Genomic DNA, 23,250 nt, shown 5'->3' with positions numbered 1-23,250 from the left:
TAAATTCCAACACAATCGGTATATGTTAAGTATAATTACAATTCAAATTATTTCTTTGAAATATTGTATGCTACATGCAACAGATGGGATAATAAATACAGTTTTTTCCCCACTAGGTGGTAAGCAGCATTTGTGCATTAAGTACATGCAAAGATCATTCTAAGCGATTGCAATGCATGATTCGTTTTCAGAGCAGGAACTCTCATGCATTAGGTTGGAAGTAAAGTTTTGCTAGTTGTTAAGAATGTAATTTTTAAACCGTGCTTCAAAATGAAATATTCGCTTAATATCGAGTAGTTGGAAAACTATCTTGCAACAAATTTTCTTCTCTTTAAGAGCTAATAGTGGAAAGATCGGCCAAAATTAACAAGTAGTGGAGGTTGTATTTTGTGCATTGGCGCAACAAAAACGGCCTTCTTTTGGGTCAATGTAGACTTGAGGTGATAAGTGGATCCTGTTCAACAACAAAAAAAAAACTGTTAGATAAACTCTTCCTTAAGGATAAACTATAAAAGAAGTCACGGTATATGAACGCGGCTGGTACCGTCCACTTTGTAAACCGTGTACGGTGTAACCATCGTTTTGTCTAGATAATCGTTGCCAAAAGTTAGCAGAAGTGAACAGAACATCCTACACCATAAAACTCAAATTAGAGCAAAAACCGAGAATGTTGGAATAGACTTTTATTAGTGATATAACCTTTTTCTTTCCAGCGCGGGAAACTTAAAATATTTTCTACGTGGGGCGCCACAACATTACGAAATTTTGAAATCACAATTTGAAAAATGGAAGCCATTTTTTAGAAATCTTTAGCTTTGTTTTATAAATATGAGAAATAAGTAAGTCCATTCTCATCAATAAGCAAGAGTCTTTATGTATAATAATTGAATTAAATGTGTCAATAATATTCTGTGTGAGAATTAAATCGCTCGATAGAAGTTGGTAAATCTTAAACCATTTTTTGATATGTTTTCGTGTACTATTCGTCAGATAAAGTCACATTGCGTTTCTTTGAAATTCTTTTCGTGCTAATTGATGTAATGTAGGAGTTGTGAAATTACTCCTATTACTTTACGCCATTAATTACTCCAAATTACCTTAAAAACTCCATTTTTGAGTGAACCAATGTTGTAGCTAACTTACAACTAACAGGCTTAAGTTATAAATTTGAAGGACAACTTGAGAACTAGAATAGGGTAAGTTGAACACAACTCTTGTTTCACACCAGTCTAGTCCGTTTCAACCAAAATAATTGGTGTACTAGATAGTGGGCAAATTTAATTTAACAATTTATCAAAAAACAAAACATTGATTAAACTTAATTTTGATTAATAAATTAAATTGGCTAAATAAATTCATGTACTTTGTGTTCAGTTTGCAGATAATAATCAAACTTTCTTTGGCAATTATTTTTAGTCAACCTCACAAAAATATAAGGGCTGGTATAAGGGCTACATAGTAATGAAGCTGGTTTGCTTAGGTTGAATTCATAAAATTCAAAGCAGGTTTTGTGCAAATGTGTAAACTATGTAAATTTATTAAACTAGCTACGAAAATAGATGCTATGGGTTTTAAAACCTTATCCGTTCTTAAACTTACTTAGGTTTACACTTTAATTATTTACTGCTTAACTTTTTTTTTTTTTTGTTATTTGAATTTGCATGCAACAGATAAGCTTTAGATTAAGGGGCAAGTTGACACGCCACATGTGCTTTTTTTTTTAAACTGGAATATTCAAAATACATTTTACAAATTATTGTTTATTTTTAGAAATAAAAGAAATGGAAGAATCAAAATTGTGTAATAATTTTTCACAACACCAAAAAAACTATATCCAAGAATTTTTATACCATTTCCATTGCAGGCGATTGTGAAAAAAAAGAAGTTATTTTTATAACAATTACAATATTTTATTAAAATTTTCCAAACAAATATAAACTCCTTAGTTCAGTTTAGAAGAATAAATTTGTGATTCATTTATTTGTAGTTATATTCGCTGACAGTCAATCGACCAAGAAGTAGTTTAAAGTTATATTATATTACTTTTTTTTTCTTTTTTTTTTTTTTTTTCTGTACTAAATTATGTACTAATAAAGGCATAATAATAACAATATGTTAATAGCAATCCCTCGTTTCCCACCTTTATCTTCAATAATTTCACTACCTAGTATCTAACAAGATTTCTCTCAGTAAAATCAATGCAAAAAGAAGCGTAACTACACTCAGCAAAAACGCGGAGATTTCGAAGAGGATTCTATTCCCACAGGGCTTCAGAGGCCAGAGAATGTGAGATATATTTCAGGGTTTTTGGAGTATACGTTCTAGCTAAAAAACAGATGAAAAAAGGGTTTATTGATTTTTATGAATTTATATGAAAGAAATATATTGTTTTATAGAACATGTTATTTTATTTAACCATTTCCAGATAAATAAGATATGGAAAGAAAACGAAATACTTTCAAAGAGAAACTGAGATTCAGATATAATACACATATTATTTTGGGACAATAATATCATTTGAATATAGACATAGAAGCTAGTTGCCATTTTATACATTGTGGAGGATCGTTATAAAATTATTTCCCCGTGTCACGAAAAGATACTTACGAGAAGATAACATACTTAGCGAAATTTCTTTCATTGGACTTTAGTTATGTAATAAAGGAAACTAAGAACTTATTCAGTATTTTATGACCTACAGTAGAAAATGTTTATTGTTTGCAGAAGACACGGAGATTGTGAAGATTAGATTTTCAGGAAAGTGAAGCACTTGACCGAACTACACAATTCAACTCAATAAGTCTAAATTGGATTATGTTGTAAATCAATCGTTGATTCTCTAGGGAATAGCATAATATTTCAGTAATCTTTTTCATACTCTGTGTGGGTCTATTTATTTCTCAGCCTTTGTTTGTTGTTTTTTTTTTTTTTACCCTACGCCTTCACGGTCAATGGCTACTTCGGCCATGCGACGTCTGGCAGCCCAATATCTCAGTCTTTGTAGATGTGGGAGAAGGTAACAAACTGTGGATGCACTTTCCACGACAAGGTAATAACAAAGAGAGAACAAAATAGAGTTATTTTACTTGCTTTGGCAATAATTTAAACCATTTTTGATTAAGTAAACAGACACAATCTATTGTGCCTGTCTTCTTTGGGAATGAATGAATTAGGAAAAGATGTTGGTTATCTTATGTTACAAATATATACTTATATATTTCAATGTTAACTTTATACTAACAATATGCTAATGCGCTTGAGCTATATATTGGGTGCTGGTCTAGAGGTCAAGAGCAGGGCTTTGTAAGTTAGAGATCCCCTGTTCGAATGCCGCATGTGACTAATTTTTATTTGCCAGAAAAAATTGTTTATAGTAAAGTGTGAGCTTTCGCCTCCCCGTCAACGGCACTTAATTGATAGTTGGACGTTAAGCCCCGCCTGAAAAAATTGGCGATTACATTACTTTATATATTGGAGGAACTACCAATGGGAGCCATTGTCTCTAATTGAAAGGAAATCAAGAGCTCACTGACGCTTCTGGAAGGATTCGAAAAGAGAGGTTTCTGTCTAAGAGATTTTTATGGGTGGTCAGAGTTATGTGGAGTTTATTGTTGGAAGAAGAAGCAACGTTGCTAATAATGTGATTTTTAGGTAGCTGTTAGTTAATTGGAGTCTAAATGTGGAGCATTAACAAAAGTAGGATGGTTTCTGGTTGAAGAGATAGAATAAAAAATTGTTGGAGGTTGTAAAGTTCTATTCCGTAGACCCAGATTAGGATTTCATTTTACAAATAAAAATAAGAACTTTTATTTTAAATTGAGGCTTAATTTTCTTTCCTAAGATAATTACTAGCTGCTCACGGTATATAAAAGCTGGAACTTTGTTAGATACAATATCGAAACCAAATTACAACAAAAACTATTACATTATTTAAAAAAAAATCCAGGGAAAAGAAATTATGTAGAAGGATTACTAGATAAATGAAACAAAGAAATTGAAATCAGTTTGACAAGACTAACTCTCAAGATTTTTTTGTTTCTTTTTGATAGCAACTTTATTCTGTTCTTCGAAATTGAATTAAAGTTGGCAGTTCTCCCTAAAAGTTTCTTTTACTTCAATTTCATTCTTTAACCATTGAACTAACCTCAGAGTTAAATCAATCTGTAAAGTTAAAATAAAGTTCAAGGCAAAAAAAAAACAAAAAAAACAAAGAAATATTCAAATGATACTTGCAGATGTGGAATAACAAGTTTAAAAGATATTGTTGGACCTTTACAACGATAAATAATACAGCAATGAAAAATGCTTTCACTATTTTATACCAGTAGTTTCCAACTGGGACCCATGTTTTTAAGCGCAGACTTCGCTTTTATTTTTCCTTTTTATTTACACACACACATATAAAAATATATATTTATATGTGTATATTATGATAGAGAAGATAGGGAATGGTAAACCGAAATTCCATTTTAGAAGGGTTGTAATAAAACTTACATAAGTAGCAGAAAATCAATGTGCCGAAATGTCTAAATAATATCAATTTGTTTTACATAAAATCATGTACACAGAAGTATGTTTTATTTCTGGAAGGAAGTCGTTTCAAGGTATAGAGTTACTGTAAAAAAAATAAATCTAATGCGAACACTTCCAAAATTTTTTTTTTTTACCGCTGCAAAAGAAACCAGTGTCCACTTCTGCACACTGGAAACAAAATACTAATCAAAATAAAACTTCTGGTTCTCACCAAATAGTAGAAGTTGATTTCATCTGTTCCTCGTCTATGTTTTCTGTGATTACAATAATATAATATAAACTACCTTCATTTTAATAAGTCATTATGGAAGGAATGAAGAAATGAACAAAAAATTAATTAGGCAAAATAATAATCAAATAATCTGTATATTTGATTTTGGTGATTTATTACTTCTTTTTTTTATCCTTTACTTTTTATTTATATATTGTCTTTTTGCTCTTATTTTCACATTAATCATTCAATCAATCAATTTAAAAGCTGGGAAAAAAACCATCATACACCCACACTCATAGCTACTGTTGGCTTCTATATCCTCCAATTGCTGATATATTGGTGGTCAAAAAACGGCCTTATTTTATCCCAACATTCATTTATTAAAAGTAAATAATCGCTTTATCTTCCACTTTTCTTCACCGCCACTTCCACTATTTAGCGCTGCAAGCTGAGTTATTTCTTTATGGGAATAATATGTACAATAGTAACTGAATGTGACTGTTTATAGTTTGTTTTTTTTACAGTGATAGTGTATGAGAACTTAACATAGAAACTATGAAGTCTCTCCCTTCTTTATGAATCTAATATTTTTATTTTATTCCCTCTAATGAATTTATAAATGCATCATAGCATGTCTCTCTACAAAGAAATCGTAAAAAATGCTGATAGTTCTTTTTTTTTTGTTAGAAAACTGTCTCTACTTATATTATATCTTTTACATATCTGTTTGCTCTTTTATTGCAATGATCTTGCCATATTTGCAATTGTCATGATTAAAATATATTGTAATCCGCAATTCTTGTTTATTAGGGTGAACATATTCTCAGTTATCTAAAATAAGCATTTAAACCAGTACAGTTTTTATAACCGTATATCGGATTTGCTATTTTCTGAGAAAAGACTTACTGAATGTTTTGGACCCAATATTAAATTTTGGTGAGCTAAGTTGCTTTGGGACCTCCAGTGACCAGTAAAATAAACCTACTGAGTAAACTCCTACTGAATAAACCTAGTTGAGATTCGATCAAATAATTTTTTTTTTTATTTAAACGTAATATATGATTGCTAACATTTCCACGCATATCCCACAAAACTGACTAGTTTCTTGGTTTAGCTGCCTAAAGGAAATTAAAATAAGATATGACTCATTTAATGTTAAATTATTAGAATTAAAAAAAACTTTTGAACCATGTGGGTTTTAAGTTATATTTATTTTAATGGAAACAAAAATTGCTTCTGCGTTAAGTAATTCATATTACATATATACTCAAATAATTTCGATAATTTATTTCATTACTGTATCTAGTTGACAATTATCTCACATATTTCTTTTAATATTCTTAGTGATGTTAAGAAAAGGAGATACTCAAAAGATTTAAGAGGTTCCTCTTCTAAATTGAAATTAAATTAAAATCAACAACTTTTAGATGTTGTGCTTAATAATACCATTCTACTCATTTATGAATCTCACAATGTTTTGCATAGTAACATCCAAGAATACTGTTTGTATTATTTAAAGAATTTAATCTCATTATCTCCTGCAAGGTGAGATTTATGGAGATATTTCATTTCTCTACTGCTGTAAATAACATTCATGCATATTTTGTGCACTAGCTCCGTGTTTGAAGATTATGTCTTTATAGGCGTTAGATTTATTTATCGTTACGATTCTTGTAGGCTACTCGATAAAGAATCCAATATCGTATTTTTTTTTTTCACTTTTATTGTGAACCGCCACGCTCCCAAATTCAATTGGTACAATTATTGTTATTTATTACAATTGTTACAAATGTTACAATTCACATGTCAAACAGTTGGTCTATTCAAAGAAGACAGATTAATTGCGCCCACGACTTAATTGCATTACTAATGGGATTAATGTTTACTTTCATTACACTCTGGAGCGAACCCTTTGTCAAATTTACTGCCAATAATTTGGTTTCCAGTCGGTTGTATTCATCAATCTGCAGCAAAATTATCAATACTGCTGACTTTATTTGAAAATTGTTGTCAGAATAAAAGAATTAAAATATAAATAGGACATTTCGAAAGGATTTGAAGGAAGAGATGTCAAAAATGTGTTAGAGTGGTGGTCTCCTATGACCTTGTGTCATTTTGAAGCGGAGAAATGCCTTAAGTTCCGATTTTGTTTGTAATTTCTTGAGTATAAAACTATTTCAATTACAGAATTAGGAAGGAAGAAAAGTATTTATACTAACTGCAACAAACAGAATAATATAAATTAAAAAGATACCCAATACTTTGTGTCTATTTACGGTAGCGTTGCGTGTAACCTACTTTTTTTTTATTGACTTTTGTAGCTTAAAAAAAAAATCGCTTTTTCTTTCAACAAATCATTCAAAATTATTGGAAATTTCGTTTTTCATATTTTAACAGATTGAAATATTAATTTCCAATAATGAACTATGATCAGGTCAATTTAGTGAAGGAGAGAAATAAAAGACTCCGCGGGAAAAAGTTGCGGAATAATGTAAAACCAACTGTGCGAGCGTTTGATTGGCGCCACTGTTGAATGTACAGAAGGTTGCAAGCGCGTGCGTATGTAAAGCATGCCTATCGGGTTGTTGGGCATACAGCGAGCGTACGTAGGTCACGAGATATCGACCGGAGCAGCAACGCTGGAGAGAACGAACGAGTCAACAGGTGTGGCGAAACAAAACTCCATCTTCTGCCTGTATGGGGCGTTCTGCTTTTTAAAATTACTCCCTGCTTCTGATTCTTTCTTCCTTTTTTTGCCTAGCTTAGTGCTAACAAAAGAAACTACTGCTGGAATAAAATTTTCAAAACTATGTTTGCAGTGGAACTATATTTTTTTGAGAATGTCCTTAGCGTGAAAACAATGTTCTTAGTATGTGATAGTGAGTGAGTTCTCAGAATTCTTCTCCTTTCTTTTATACCTTAATGGTCTGGGATGATCCTTTCATGGGATAATGTATCTTGTATGTGGATGGCACTTCTCATAGCCAGAGATGAAAATGCTGATGTGGTTGCGAACTGTCAGATTAAAATATTGCTTTTCTTCAAGACAAATGTCTAAAAATCAATTAGTTGTGCATCTCAGAAAACCAGGAATAATATGTTCAGCACCAAACATCTACAGACAGGAGAAGAAGAGAAAGTACTAATATTCCTCGGAATAGCACTGGTTACAAATCTATAATGGACTTAAATTAGCCAGTAATGGTCCCAAGTTGGTTACTTGATGAGAAAATTAAGAGAGGAAATTGCAAACAGCATACAATGGCTCATTGCATGGTAGGAGTAAGCCTTATAGAGTTGTGGAGTGATTTAAAAATAATTTTTAGATGCAGAAACAAATTTATAAGAGTACAGCTAATCATGACTGTCTCCAAAGAAAACTGCAGCTTAACCCTTCAGGAATTGAACATAATAATTCTGGCAGCAATATTTATTATAAGCATGCTCTAAAACAAAAAGTGAACACAAACAAGGAAATGAGATCAATGCAACACTAACATTATAAACGGAACAAAACTGAAGTAAACTTATCCTATTATTGGTTGGCTAAGTCAAACTTCAGTCCAAACTTTATGTCTACTGAAATATATAACATAATTCCACTAGAAATTAGATAACTTGCGTATGGAAAATTTAGGAACATACTCAAGAAATATTACTTGTGAACTGTATCTACAATCTGGACTTCTAAATCATAAGTGATACATTGAACAATATCTAATAAAATGAATGAATTCCTTTTTTATTGTTTATATTCAGTTCAGAATTAGTTGATAAACATGGGACAGGATTGGCAAATGTTGCCAAACAGAGACATTATTTTGCCATCACTATTACTGTTACTATTTTGCTATCAATTTACAGACTCTTATTAACCACATCAGTTAAGAAAAATACAAAACTAAGTATCATATATCATTGTCTATTCACTATATTTCACTGTTTTCATATTTCCATAACAAAGCTTCCACCCAAAATCCAAACGTTTTTTGAATGGGAAATTTAACTTTATCGAAATATTAAATTAATAAAATGCACACCAAGACGAAGCGAAACTGTCAAACGCTTGCTTGGAAGGAGTTATGCGAAGCCCATTATCTCTCCAACAAGATCAATTTAATGCAGAGTAAAGGATATTTTTAATAATTGTTTCCATTGCGTATACGTTATACAACTGTCCTACCGGACAGTTTGAAAACTAAAATTAGAAGCAAATCCAAATGGGTTCTTTCACATAATGTGGTCACTGGAATTGTAGAGGAATTGGTGCAACCGTGTAGAGCAAAGGTGGCCAATCCAAGCCCCGCGGGTCGCATGTGGCCCGCCCTGAATAATTTTATGGGACCCGCGGGATTAAATCTAATTTTACAAAATTGGATTATTCTCTCCGAATGGAGAGACTGGCATGAATGACTGACAATGTGATAATGAAAAAAAATACATTTTCCAAACACCAGAATCAAAAATAAATTTTTATTAGATACATTTATGTTACAAATGAAAAATTTTCTAATTTGAGAAATCTCGAACGAAAAGTTGTGAGCGCATTTGGATCAACTTTCATCTCCGAATCGTTTTTTTTTCGAAAATGAAAATTACCAAACATTAAGTTTTATTGTATACTTTCGGAAATTATGTACATTTATAGTACATATATAGTAATTTACCTCTACAATTGTACATAATTCCAGCTTTCTAAATCAATTTTTGAAGGAGATAAAAGGTGATAAAGTTAGGTTGCTTTACATTTCCTTTATTTTTCTAATAGCTGTATCTCCTGTTCTATTGGTTTAATCTCTCCGAAAATATGTACTATTGTAGTACATCTTCTACCTCTAAAATTGAGCAAATTCCAGTTTTCTAACTGTTTTTATGAAGGTGATATAAGGTGATGAATGTTTGGAAGCTTTACATTTCCTTTATTTTTCTAATTGTTGTATCTCCTGACCCATTGGTGTAACGTTTTAGTGGCTGCCTGTCAATAGGATAAATTCATTCAGTGACACAAAACAACTACCTCTTTAGGATCAGTATAGCTCTTAAGGATGTGCCACGAATTCAGTGGGTTGTGCTGTTCTAGTTAGTATTCTAAAACTGCAAAAATAACCAACTCCAAAAATGGGGTTCAACTTCAAAAGGGGTTTGATGATTGAACATAGTTTAAAACCACTTCGTACAGAAAACTGAAATCGTTATTTAAAACAAAGGTAAGAAAAATGGTTCTGCATACGTATACCAAAGAAAAGTGGTTTACCTTACTCATTTATAGGTTTTTGAAAGCAAAAATAATAAGCAACAAATATTGAGGAATTAATCACTTCTAGATTCTCAAAATTTAAGTTTCCCCCCCTCTAGATTTGAGAAATTAGCCAACATCTGTGACACGAGTGTGTGGTCAACATAGGAAACCACTATTAAATGGTGCGGCCCGTGTAATGGAGTGGACAGTTATTGGATAAACCGCTAGCACAGTTACACGTGTAAATTAGACGATGTCTGGTCAACAAGCCATCAAAACGTTTTATTGGACAGTAAAATGTCAACAAATTTGGGTGAATTAATTCAAACATTAAAATGTCTGACATTAATTATATTAATCGATGGAATAAATATTATTAAATGGTTTTTAATAATTCAAGTTAAAATTCAAAACTAATTTACTATATTAATTCTACTGAACAAAGGAAATATAACATTGTAGCTTTTTAATAATTACTCATTTAAAAAAAAAAATAATATGTTAATGAATTTGAGCGCTTCAATTAGCAAAGAGAATATATCCACATTTCATCAGTAAAAAAAATTGCTTCTGAAATATAGAATGAAATGAATATAACGAGAGATGTCTGGGACTTGAGTTGGGTCGCACCTTAAGAGACACGTACGGAAGAAGACATTACTAATAAAAAAAATGTTCGTGGGTGGAATTTTTGTAAAACTTTTACTTCTTCAGAAAATAATAATACGAGTTATTATATTACAATAATACATAAACTACTTCAACACGGAAAACACGAGAGAAGAATAAATAAATTATTAGTTCTACCTCTTATTTAAAAAAGAATTATGTGTTCCGAGAGCCCCAACCAGGTTCGATTTAATTTAGCATTTCTTTACATAGGAGAATGATATATAATATAATAAACCAATAAGCTGGTTTTTGCCTGCTAAATTACATTACATTGAAATATCGTTTCCATCCTTTTGTACACTTTCTTTGTCTGATCTTTTTTGATATTTCCTGCCTCTCCTAAACATTGCACAATCATTAGTAGCACCATACATGGGTTGTAATGTCACAAATAAACCACATATCGGTAACTCTAGTCTTCTCCCAACTCCATCGCATGCAGGCACTCTTCTTGATGGTGGAAAGTTGTTAAACTCAATGAACGTTTAGAACGTTTGAAAAACTATTTTTTCAAAAAAAAATAATAAAAAAAGAGATAATTGTCGTATGTCTAAGGGGATGGATTCAAGGGTTTGTCTGATTTCTCTTCTCAATGATAAATAAGAAAAGGAAATTTCAAGAATGACATTGTATCTATTAAAACGATTTCTCACTTAAGGTGATTCGCTTTTTGTATTACGAAATTAATTCCGGTAAATGAAACCAAACGCAACTTGATTTCTTCCCTTTAAGAAGAATTGCTCCCTATTTACATCAACCAATCCAAATGATATCTGGAATTAAACTTTGTCGTTCGTTTCATAAGTAACCCACTAAAACAAACTGCCACAAACTGCTTCAATATTTACAAGAAAAAAACTAAAATATCACTACAAAACAAAATATTGAAATTTACGACCTATCTGGAATTAAGAAGCTGTACAATTAGGTTCAACCAAGCCTTCCAATTCCCGTCGCATCCATTCATGCCAAACCAAAATCCTGTGGTGAATCACTGAGGGTACCCTTATTATGTCTCCAATCTTATCCTCCACAATTACCTTAATATCGATTTAATTTCCGAACTGGCTTTCTATGATATTCCACTCCATCTCATGTCAATTTTCTGATATCTGCATTATCAGCTTCCACTTTGCCTGAAAACCCAAGGCTTTGCCTGGAGTATGAGTGGCCTCAAGATTATTTAGTGAAATCTAATTTATTTTAATATTAGAAGGCTAACCATTGGTGTATACTTCATTAGTGCCACTTGTATGTGAATTTTTATCTGGGCGCTCACTTTATTATTTATTGTATTGCATTATACAGTTGTAAATTAATCAAATCAGAAAAAATTATACATTTCTTAGCTCTGAGCTTTAAGAAATCAGTTACTTTTTTTAATATACTTTTCTCAATCTCAAATATAAATGAATAATTTCAACCTCTGACATTCAGAACGACGTAAAGTGCCTAAAAACATCTATTTCTCAATTATTCAAAATATTGAACGAAAAATTGAATCTTTAATAAATAAGTTAAAAATTCAAGAAAAGTAGTTGGTGAAGACAGCTGCAGGTCCCACGCAATATCTGGAATTGTGTCTGTCACCGGACTCGTAGACCTGAAGACTACAGTGCGAGTAATATAATAGAAATATCTCGCTGACCTTTGCACTATAGTATCTTAAAAGATTTTATTCCTTTGAAACCAAATCTAATTTGTCGTTTGACTTGTGAGTTCATTTTTTTCGGTTTGTAAAATGTAAAATAAAGTTATAAAGGATGGCTTTGCATTCATTGATGTACATGCAAGGCTATTAAAAATATAATTTATTTATCTCCGAGCTTTCAAAGATACATCTCGTCTTTATTTGCTCTTTTTTTTTATTAGGAACAGAAAAAAAAGCCTAAAGTATTTCTTTTTAGGCCATGTTTTTTGTTCCATTAATTTGGGGGATGTGCAAGCAGTTCTATCAGATTAGCTTTATTAAGTTCTGCTGTAAATACTAGTTTATAGATTTTTCTAGGATATAGATTTTTCTTGAGTAATGTATATTCTTGTCGGACGTTATTTGCTCGCTTCTCAAAGCTTTAAGTCTACAAAACGAAATATTGTGAATTTACTAACTGTTATTGCTTCATTAATTATTTACAATATTGTAGAGTCTAGAGTTTTTAGAGGTCTAAACTGGGAAGAGGTTGGTATTAATATTAATGGAGGCAAGTTGAACCATCTGAGGTTCGCAGATGATGTTTGTCTTTTCGCTTCCTCAGTGGACGAATTATCTCTTATGATAAAGCAACTTCTTGATCAAACAGGTAAAGCGGGCTTGAAGATAAATGCCAAAAAAACAAAGTTGATATCGAACGGGCCGGAAAAATGTATTACTATAAATGGAGAGAAAGTAGATTGGGTAGAAAATGCAGTGTACTTGGGACAACTGATATCTTCTAGGAATAAAACTACAGAGGAAATTAACAGGAGGATTTCTATCAGTTGGAGTAAGTATTGGTCAGTGAAGCACATTTTGCTAATTTGAATATAGTAACCAAGAGGAAGGTGTTTAATGCCTGTATAATTCCCTGCCTTTTGTACGGGTCGTAGACTTGGTCTATTACTAGAAGAAATGAACAGCAGCTGAGAAGCGCACAGAAAGTTATGGAAAGAAGTGTTTTGAATATCAAAAGGAAAGATAAAGTAAGGAACACAGAGATCCAGAGCAGAGCTGGCTTTCTACAAGCAGTGCAAACGGCAAAAAAGTTCAAGTGGAGGTGGGCAGGACACGTATCTCGAGCTAGAAACATCTGGACAAACAATGTTACTGAATGGTGTCAATTGGATAAGAAGAGGAATAGAGGTAGGGAGTTCTTAAGATGGGAGAGACGAGATCCAGAAATTCGTTGGATCTAACTGGAGTTCCAGGGCTAGAGACAAAGAGATATGGAGAGAATTGGGAGAGGCCTTTGTCCAGAAATGGGCCTAATTCCGAAAGCAGAAATTTATTTATTAGTTTGTGTTATTTTATTCTTTGGTTTTATATTTTTGTTCTCTATTTATTTTTGTTATTATTTTTTTTTTCTTTGTAGTCAGAATTCAATTTAATTTCAGTAGGTATAAGAAAAATTAAAGGTCTTACAGTAGTAAGAAGCTTTATTCCTTCAGGGAGCTCAAAGTAGAGCTGCAGGGAGTTCCATCTAGAACTCATAAGGATTACAAATGAATTTTATTTTGAGTATTACTTAATGACCAATAATTCAAGATTTACAAGGACTTTAGATCTCGAGATATCTAAAGATTTTTTTTTTCCGTCACTGTAGAGTTCCTCTTCTGTTTGGAATCCGTTTCTCTGATGACTGCAATTGCGTATTCATATTCACAGGTCAAAATTTCTGCTTATTTATTCGCAAAATGAATATCTATTCTCTCCATTTTCATACACTAATAAAAAAAAAAAAATTACGGACTCCTAGAGTTAAAAGCATTCATAAATTCGTCAATACTGTCACGTACACCACATATCTACAACAAATAGGGAACTTACTTCTTTTTTTATCTATGTATATTATGCTGACGCTAATGAGTGCAAAAACATTTTATACTGCATGAAACCTTGTAAAAGTTTGGTAGAGTTAGTTCTGCACAATTCATTATCACTTCGGCAAATATTTTTTACTTCCCCCTGCAAAGGGAAGAGTTAGTTAATAATTAGTTGTCATATAAACTTAACCTCGATTTACTGGTATCAAGGCTAGAATACTTTATATTTTTCTTTTGAAAAGTACATTTTATATTACGTGCACTGAAATAATCACTAGATTCTCGCAACTCAACTAATACTGAAAAGAATTAAATAAAGTATAGTTTAAACATTTATAATCTTATTTTAATTCACACAACACAGTTTTGCCAATAAATAAAGGCGTTTCTGTCAACGATTCTGGAGGCAATTTCTACAAACAAATCTCAACATTCAATCTTGTACAGGTTATTATTCTAAGATCGACTATATCAATCATTCTACAGACCTGTCGAACTCTTGCATTGTCTAGCTCTAATTATTATTGTGTAAACCTGTATTCAAACTATTCAATTTAATTTATGTCATACTCTAAACGGTTTATAATTGTTTTATCAATTTTACACCAAATCTAATCTGCGGTCTCTTTGATTAAAGTACTTATCCAAGCTTTCGCAACATCAACACTCCTAGTAAAGTACTTCATTTCTGCAAGAACATTGGCTACTTCGACATGTCAACGGCAGCCCATAATAATGTTAATCAAGTTCTTGTAGCGATTGTTTCTTTATTCTCGCAGAAGCTTATAAATTTGGGAAAATAGAGCATCTGTACCATTTTCACTTCAGCGATAACGTACCCTGTTTAACACAAAACGATTTTATGTATTTACAATAATCTCATAGTGATCGCATCCTTTAACTATGAGATATATACACCTTAGGAAGGTTCGCCAATTGTAGAACTTTTGATTTTTCCAGGTTAGCACTCGTTTCCACTCTGCTTTAAGCGTCTGATTCTCTTTCATTTGGCAGAAAGCGTATGGTTCTTTATTTCGGTTTTCTGTATGCCTTCTTGGCGACACAACGGGAAACATTTTTCTCGATGGTCAACTTGGTGGCCACTTTTCTTCTCAGAAGTTGCAAATGTATGAATGTGTTGGAAACACAAAACATTTTTCCTTTGTTTTTAAAAAAACAATAATTAAAACAAGGAAAAGTAATGTAGCAAAAAAAACCTGCATATACCTTTATATCCTCATGCATACAAAGAAAAAAGAAGAGTTTTCAAAGCTTTAGATGAGGTAGCTTTACAAGGCAGCCCTAATTTCTTTATAATAGCATGAAGGAGGTCCATAAAGAAAAAAGCTGAATGTTCATACTGTTACTCCCAGATGGAACTGCGTAATGTAAAGGATTCTTATACACATTATGAAATCCTAGTCTTCGTTGAACAAATGAAATTGCTTTTATTTTATAAAAAATTTTCACGACCATTCGGGCATAAAAATACTTAGGCATTGTTTAATATAAAAAAATAAATTTATATCTTACTATGTACTTTTTCATTTTCCACCCAAAAGCCACATTGTTTAAACAAAATTAACCTCCACATGTGTTTAGTTAATTAAAACTGCTTTTTTCATGTCAGATGTACTTGAATGGGCTGAAAGTCTTTTAGGGCTTGTCGACTGGACGTTGTTAGTTCTGGATAAACTCAGTTATTTTTCAGACTAACCGTGGGAAGATGAAAAAAAAGAAGGGGATTGAAAAAATGCGTTTCTTTTTGTGTTGTGCAGCTTGCCTGAACTCTGAAAATTTCCCAATCCCATGGTAAAAAATTAATTAATTATGCAACTTGAACTAAACAAAAATATAAATTTACGTTTATAAAAATTAAGATTACAGTTACTCTCTGAAGAGCGAATACACTGAGCTATAAATTTCATACAACAATAATTGATGTTATTTCTTTTTGGAAATGTTCTGTATAATTTCTTTTTACCAGAGGGCTTCAGCAAAATAACATCAATAAACTTCAAAGAGGATCACTTCAGAAAATCATACCAACGATTTGATTATTAAATCAGGCAGCTCCCTTTTCATTTTTTCTTACTAATATTCATAATAAAAAAACAGTTTCTATTATTTATTCACAATGAAACCCATTTGAAATTCACATTGTATTCACATTGAAATTCCTTCAATAAAATCAATTAATATTCATTCCTTTATACTATTGTACATCTGCATAATTTTATCAAAATATAAAATTTAGTCCTCTCACACACAAATTAAATTTCCATTACAATTTGAAATTTTACTTCCAAAGAGACTCATTTTGTTTTTGTTTTACTTGGTGTTTGAATGAATAAACGATAACTCAAAGAATGCAACAGCCTTAGTTTGTTGCAAAGCAAGAAAGAGTGAGTAAAAGATGAGTCAAGTTTTTTGAGTTTTTCAATTTTGAGAAAGAGTAACCCGTTCTGTTTATAATACATTGTTATATCCTTATATATAGTTATGTTCTACTTTCTGTTCTTCTCTTTAAAAATATCTTTGAGATTCTCAAAGAAGTTAGTTTGTACGTAATAACATGTTAAGTATTAAGGATAATTATTATTATAATTTTTTTTCTTTAATGGTTTAAGGCGCGTCAACATCTAAGGTTATTGGCGCCCGGAGCTTTTTTCAGTGCACTGCCGGCCTCCGGACAGTGTACTCTCGTTACAGACAAAACTCCGGACAGTGAGCTGTAAGAAGCTCCTAGGAAGAGAAAATCTCTGGGTCAACAGCTAGATTCCAACCCGGGACCTCCGCGTGGCAATCCAATACGCTAACCGCATAGCTAATCCCTTCCCTGATAATTATTATTGTTTTGTCAATAGTACTGAACGTGTGAATATTTATTTATTTATTTGCTAACGGCATTAAATGACACATAATGAGCCAAAAAAGGCTAAGCTGATCGAAACAAACGGTAAGAGCAGAAATCTATATGTTTAATTTATGTACCACATTAATTAATAAACGGAAATAAATAAATAAATGATTTCATATCATATTTCTAATTACAGCTTATATTCATTTTATTTCCTTTCACCATTTTTCGTTTTCTAAAAAAAAGAATGCCTTGAGGCGACAAGAAAGGATGCATAATAATCCCAATATCCTGGAAGGAAGCGAATTTCCGCTCAATCTGGCACTTAACTTTTCTAAGGAAAAAAAGAAAAATCATCAGGAGTCTTTTTCCGCCTACTCTCTTTTTGCCACCAGGTAACATTTCAACATTTTTACCGGACTACCGTCTTTGCCAAATCTCTATAATTTTTGTTTACCAAAAAAATACTAGCAATATATTTTTTTTCTAGGCTTATTTTTTAACTATTATGGATTTAATTCTTTTAAACTTTTTTAGACTCTTGCCCATATTTCTTTTTTTTTTTTTATTAAAAGTAAAAAAATAACCTCTCAAAATTCGTCTATTTTAAATTTTCATTCTTATAAAAATCATACCAAAACCTTTCAAAATGTTTATGAAATGCAATTAGAATTGTTTTGACAAAAGAATTGTCGAAAAGTTGCGATGATCTCTTATTAAGAAAATAGAAAATATTCTTTTTCATCTTCTATATTCTTTGATTTGATCTTACTTACTTCCAAACCGAATCAGCAAATTATTCGTTTATTTTATTTAATTACTTGAAACCATAATCTATGCCTAGAGGTTGTATTATACACAACACTATAATGCTTGAAATTAATTAATGAAAACTTAAAAAAATGTAATTCTGAATGAAAAATACAGAACTTTGAAATTAACAGGAGCACTCGTGGTTGACCTAATTTTGACGCTACTCTGGGAAAACTGCCTGCAAACACAACATGCTCGGCTATGTACTTCGTAGGTCAAGTTTTCTTAAATTTAGATTTTCTCTTTTAACTTCATAATAAAGCTAACTTGTGTAAGCTAACTAAAAACCGAGATTGTAAATAGATTTAATTACGTATTGGCTTTTTTTCTTTTTTTTTTTGTAATTTACAAAATGACTCAGATGTAGCACGTCTTCTAGTAATATTGTAACCATATAAGATAATATTTGCTGAATAAAGATGTGATGAAAGCTAATAATATTAGCTATGTATCCCAAGAATTCGATCAATACCACCCTAATCTTTAATTTATTCAATACAGAATCTCATTATAAACCTTAACACAAAAGCTAATGTTAATTAGATTTAATAATTTCCATATCCAGTTTAAATAATTTTATACCGACGTTGTTTACATAATTTAATACTTATGTATATTCGTAATATAATTAATCGGAAAGTTTAAACCCTGAAAGCTAGCTATTCTTCAAGGAGTTTAGTTATCTATTTATAGGCTAGGTAACTTAAAAAAAAAGAAAGTCCTCTGGCACTTTATAAGTGTCATGTAGGCCCGAAAACTGTGCGATGATAAAATGTGAACAATTATCGAAGCACATGTGCAATACGAGTGCATGTAGTATTTCTGTGCTCAAATATTTAACTCCGTCATGCCGACGTAGACATTAATATTCAACAAATAATGAGGCCGCATACTAAATGCTGATATTCTGAAAGGTGAGATGTGGAGTGATTGAGCACATCTTTTGCCCAGAATTGCCTTAATAAAGTTTCTTCTGAGAACGTTATCAATTCTTCGAAGCACTTTTTGAAAAAATTCCAAAATACTGAAAACTCTTTTCAGGAAAGTGGAATTTCCAGGTGGCTATTTATGATTTAAATATTTTTGCAGAATTCTAGCGGAATAATTGAACCAAATAAAGAATTTCAGTTTAATGTAATTTTTGGAATTGAACTCCAAACAAATTTGTAGACACAAGTTTTTCGCGTATTCGGTGACTCAAAATGGATGTTTCATAAAAAGAAAGTAAACCAAATTGCAATTCCTCTCTTTCATAGAAGTAAAAGAAAATAAAAATGAATAAAATATAAAATAACCGAACGATTAAACATATCAATTAAGATTGTCAAAAAATATCACAGAAAAAACAACAGCGGAATACCTTGAATAAACAAAAATGAAAATAAGCAATATAAAAATGATAACATTAAATAGCGTAGATGAAATTGTGTAAATATAAAGTTGCTAAGTAAGCTCAATATGAAAATAGAAACTGTTATTTGAAGTGGCTAATTTGAATATTTTAAAATTTAAACTGAAAATGACAATTTCAGTATTGCTATTTACAGAATGCACCATTTAGTGAATTAACTTCATTTGATTTAATCATACTCGTAGTGAATAATATCAAATGTAATTTCCTGCCAAATGGAACATCTGTGAACATAGTAAATTCTGAATTATAGACGCCACTATAAGTAGAATGCATGGTTCTCAACTAAGATGTATTGTGGTCTTGGGATGGAATCCCCGATTTCAGTTTTTTTTCTTGGTTTTGAAATAAATTAGAAGTATGTTTTGAAACACTTATTACTGGTATCTGTAACGATTAATATTTATTTTTTATGGCGTACAAACTGAAGTTCAAGAAAATTAAGAAACTAGACAAAATATAAAACTAACAGTAAAGCTATTATGTATTGTGGTACTGGGTTCGATTCCCGGTCTTAGGCCTTGGATTTTATTGAATGGTTAATAAAAGAAATTTACAGTAAAGTATGTTTACTGGTCGCCACCGTCCACGACACCTAATTGGTAGTTGGACGTTAAGCCCCGCCTGAAAAAAATAGGCGATTACTTTACTTTACTTTTTTTTATAAAACTAACAATATTGCACAGAATATCTTATTAAATGGAAAATCTAAAACAAAATCAATCGAACCCAGCTCCACAATTCTTCTTAACTTTGCGGGTCTAGTCTCGTATATATATAATAAACAATTACTGTTCATTATTTTTGGTGAATGATTCATAGTTTCAAGAGGATGAAAAAATAACTGCCAATTTCAGTCATGGTAAACAAACATGGAACATATATAAATATGTTCCACAGCCCCGAAGATGACCTAGTCCCTAGGCCGAAAGCTCGGCATAATAAAGTTTACCATGACTGAAACTGGCAATGTATTTATTATACTTTATTTAAAGGTAACCTCTGAAAGTAAGGTAATAAATCTTTGATAAATAAAAGTTTTTTTCAAGTTTAAATAAACGTCGTAAAATGGAAGAAAAATATGGTGACCTTTATGAAAAGTACTGGTACTAATTTGGGGATTCTCGCAGTTGGAACGGGACCAGAGCTCTAACAGCAATTACTTTTCCCACTTTATTTTCAAGTAAATTACAACATGTTAAAATGAACAAACGAGGAGAGATCTTACTTAACTGGTCGTGAAATAACTGAATTTGGTTATTACTTGGGTTGAGGGTGTCCATGGGTTAAAGTTCCGCTAGCCACAAAACATTCATTTCTATTTCATTTTAAATTTTTCTTCTAAAATGATAGTAGTTTTTCAACAAATATCTCATGTCGACAAGAATCTGATATTGTAGCAGCTAATTCATTACACCATTTACCAATAACAATTAATGTAGCATAGATATCTGAAATAATTATTGTTTTATAAGGGGTCCAAAAAGGTTTGTCGCTATTTACGATTAAAAAGAATCATACTTATTTTTGGTAATTATAGCTTAAAATATCTACAGTACACATTCCAACCGAGTAGTTAACTTATAAATTCTTCCTTTTAAAATTTAAGAGTTTTAGTTTAAAAAAGATTAATAAATGAGTCTCTTAACGATGTTTAATTATCAAAGTCTTTATTTATCTAATGGTATCCAAAGATTACTGGGGTTAGGATCGGAAAGTAGATGAGCACTGCTTACACCTTGACTTCTGAAAACTCGTTTTCATAAAGAAATGACCTCCACAAGTGCTTTTACAATATTTAACTGTTCAGCATCCTGCAACCAAAGTCCCTTTAGTCTATAATCTTTTTTCCATATTCCTCATCAGCCATTTCTTTATCAAACATTTTCTATTTTCAGTTAACATTCGATCTTATCTGATATACTGCGAATCTATGTTTTCACTTACTATCTAATTCACAAACAATAAAGAAATCAATACATTGTCATTTCAGATACCTACTGGCAACTCATGTATAGATTTGTTAGGTTTATAAAGCTTCAGGTATCTTAATAAATCAAATAGTTCATACTTTTATTTAATGAAAGATTAGATAAAAAAATTATGTAAATTAAAACCATAGAGATTGACAAAGAAGTTTAAACATCCGTCATTTTCTTTTTATGTAAAAATTAAATGTTAATAAATAATTTGCATAATAATCACTTTTAGGCACTGAACTTTACCTATTCACCATTATACATTATGTATACATAATTTAATGGTGTAGGTAGATAAGTGTGGTTTAACTTATGCACAGTTTAGTTTTAATCTTTACATGCATAAATATATACTAAAGCCACCTCTGTAAAGCTTCTAAAATAAGTTGGTTGTTCAAATTAGTTTAGACTTTCGTTGCGCCTTGAATAATGTAATTAGTTATCAGTCAATAAGTTATATTCACTAAACTCAATACAGTTTAGTTACAAAATACTTTTAGTTCTTGCATTTAAAATGTGAGCCCTTCACAGCAATGGTTTAATTTCCAAAATGTTATAAAAAAAACTAAACGTTATTTTTAAAAATGATTTATACATAGAATTACTTCGTATTACCTTACAAACTGCATGCTAACAAGTTTGTACGATAAGAAAATGTTCAAATTAATGTCTTAAAGGGATTTAGGCAGATCTGCCCCTAAATATTATAAAACTCAAAGATGGATATAATTTCGGGATACTAATAATAATGAGCCACAGCGAAGATTTCTTGGAAAGTAAGTTTTTACCTTTTTTTTTTCTTTTTTAGTAATTGTGGCAAATCTTGGCTTTTTTTTCGGTGGCCGACATATTCCTCGCGCGAGAGTATTGTCGCTTTAAATAAAAAAATAAGATATGATTTACTAAATCAGAAATTCGCAGCAAAAGGAATGAATTGAAAAGAAAAAAATGTACCTTCCAGTATAATCTAGATAGAGGAAAGGAGGAGAACGGCACCCTTAATAATGATAAACTGAGAACACAAAAATATGAAGATTTCTCGCCGTGCGCTTTTGTTTTGTTTTTAAGTAAGATTGGAGGCAAATTTGATTGGATAGGGGATCGAAATACTGTTATTAGAATATATGAGTCTTAATGCATATTTACCACACAACTTAGCAGCATTTTACTAGCCTTGTCTCGTAAATCAGGTTCAATAGGATGTTACTACATACTGCACAGTACTAAATGTTATTCAACGAAAACATAATTATTAACTGTAATATTAGAAACTACTTTTGGTACATGTATTATTTTCATATAACAATAGTTCATTTTTTTCCTAAGTAAGGATAATAAAAATTAACTGCTCGTTAAATAACTAGCAAAGAATGGCAATAAAAAATCTTGTCATTCTTCTCATGTATTAAAATGTTTACCAAGTCAAAATCAATGAAATGACCTCATGGTAGTTTGCAATAAAATAGGAATTTTCATAACATTATAACTATTTTTGCCTTAAAATTGAACACCATGACATGAAATATTACAAAAATTCTTTCAAGAAATCTGGATCATATTAATCTGCGTTGGGATGATGATAAGTAATTTATCAATTATCTTTTTATTCAGTATTGTACTTTGTAATTTGAGTAATTGTTTATTAAATTGCTGCAAAAGCGTCTTTTTTATTTTAAACAAAATTATTTAATTTGTTAGTTTGATAGATCAGACAGTACAAGTTGCTGACTAAGTGTTAAGAGTGATGGATGGAGCCGAAAATATTGTCGGACAGTTAATTAGAAAACACTTTATGTTCTCCGGCTCTTTTACCAACTGGTGGCCGCATGAATTATTTCCACACATATTTCCCATCCAATCTAAAATTAGAACTTTTGAAATTATTAATTTTCTTTCAACACTATAGTAATTCAAAGATAATTATAGTATTATGCGTACAAAATTATGCAAAATAGTTTAAATCCTGAAACATTTAATTGTGCCACATACTACAATACATGCTATAATTTT

General features: G+C 31.1%; 1 protein-coding gene and 1 long non-coding RNA gene across 3 annotated transcripts in view; one reads left to right on the top strand and one right to left on the bottom strand.

Annotated features, from left to right (window-relative positions):
- Positions 1-23,250, top strand: part of LOC141449768 (otoferlin-like) — a 139,224-nt gene that overhangs the window by 35,737 nt on the left and 80,237 nt on the right. The window lies entirely within an intron of this gene.
- LOC141449762 (uncharacterized) lies at positions 13,803-15,769 on the bottom strand. The gene is made up of 3 exons (XR_012455682.1): positions 15,711-15,769; positions 14,182-14,319; positions 13,803-14,078 (listed from the first exon to the last, which is right to left on the bottom strand). It is a non-coding gene; the product is annotated as an uncharacterized lncRNA (long non-coding RNA).

Source organism: Rhodnius prolixus, unplaced genomic scaffold (genome assembly GCF_049639745.1).
Source record: "Rhodnius prolixus isolate KJV_2025 unplaced genomic scaffold, Rpr scaffold_2, whole genome shotgun sequence".
Classification (NCBI taxonomy): Eukaryota; Metazoa; Arthropoda; class Insecta; order Hemiptera; family Reduviidae; genus Rhodnius; species Rhodnius prolixus.
Note: the sequence above shows the minus strand (reverse complement) of the source record. Positions and strands in the feature narration are given on the sequence as shown.